We start from the raw sequence: 1,757 nt of genomic DNA on the forward strand, positions 1-1,757 counted from the left end.
CAGCAGACACCTTGGTACAATTAGTAAGAAGATATTTCCCTATCACATCTAAAATGAAGCTTATTTTACAGCTTCTTGGCACAGAAAGTGTTTTGCTAACCTCTTACACCACAGCCATAGAGGTAGAATTCATCAGATTAACATTTTGGCATTGTAGCTTCATCAGAAGGGTCTGTTGTGGTCTGTATCTCCTGCAAGGGCAGTGATCCCCTTCTAGCACCCAAGAACTAGTTCATCAGCTCATCAGCACATCAGCCAGATGTCAAAGTCAGCCTTGCTCTTACCAGAGAATAAATAAGGGAGGGCTTTCACACCAGTTCCCTTCTATAATCCTGTGGGGTCTCTCAGTTTTGGTGAGTATGACACAGGCAGAAGAGAATTAACTTTATCCTCCCACTGCTGGTGCATGGATTGTGCTGTCAGTGGGCAGAGGTGCCACATGTCACCCATGGTGTGGTTCAGGCCCACCCTGGTGACAAACTGCTCGTGGAGGAGAATGGCTCTGAGCCAGCACACTGGGCTGGGGCATTTTCAGTGAAAATGTAATTAATGAGACACCTTTCTCTAGCCATCCTCAGTGTTCAGCAAAAGCATGGCTTGATGTTTTAAAAATTTGTCCAGAGATGTTTTTAAAAAATCCTGCATGTTTATTCAAATCAATTTTTTTTTCCTTTACAAAAATCTATATGGAAAATAAAAAAAGTGTAGTTTGGAGATTTTTCGGTGGACAAAGAAACCAAAGTCCTGTTCTTGCCCTGTGCCCCTAAAAGCCTCAGTGCAGAGGTCTGTGGAATTTTGTATTTAATTTAGGTTTGTTTGTTTTTTTCACATCAGTTAGGACAGGATTGGCTTTAGAAACAAACAAAAATTATAGGCTGAATTCTTGTTTGTGCTTCAACAAGACCTATTGGTGAGATTTCAGTATGGAAAATGTAGGGGAAACAGAGTAGAAACTGAAAAGGTATCCACACTTTAGAGAGCTACAGAGATGAATAAAGTCATTGCCCATCATTTTAGCTCTTCCCTGGACAAAATAATCCCAGTTAATTACCCCACATCAGCCAAAGATTAGCCTCCTCTCTTTAAGCAGGGCCAAGTGGATGGAGGCAACTCCATATACTTTGAAAAGGGTGAGGACTGGAGCATGACTATCATGAGTAGCCTGGATAGATGTGAAGACATCAAAGGAGAAATAACTGCACAGAAATTGGGAACTCAGTGGGTTTTTAGGCCGGATTTAAGAAGGAAGCAGATGATGTTGGCTCTAGTCCTGGCAGTGGTGGTGAAAGTGGAGGCTGCCTCAAGCCCCGCAATCCTCTGTGAGAAACTAAAGGAAATTTCTCTGCAGACTTTAATGGAAAATGTTCTCTACTTTTCAGTCTCATTCTTGCTGAAAGTGGAAAAATTTTCTAGAAATTAAACTTCAATGGAAAACAGGGGTTTTGAAACTTTGAACTTGTCTGTTTTCCAGGAAACCCTTCATTAATAGCCAACATAATTAGAGAGGACACATGAGTCATGAAAACCTCAATAAATTTTCAGCATGAACTAGCAAACAATGAAAAAGAAACAAATTGTCTAAGAATGTGATAGAACTTCTGGGGTTTTTTACCTTCTCTCTAAATGGCAAATGATATGGAAGATTTGAGCTAGTATTAATCACCTCTTCCAACCTAGAAAATGAGACTGAATTCTGCTGCCAGCCTGCTGGGTGACACTGCTTTGCAGTCACCAACACTGAGCCACTTCACACCAGC

Source organism: Cyanistes caeruleus, chromosome 9 (assembly GCF_971803275.1).
Source record: "Cyanistes caeruleus chromosome 9, bCyaCae1.hap1.1, whole genome shotgun sequence".
Lineage (NCBI taxonomy): Eukaryota > Metazoa > Chordata > Aves > Passeriformes > Paridae > Cyanistes > Cyanistes caeruleus.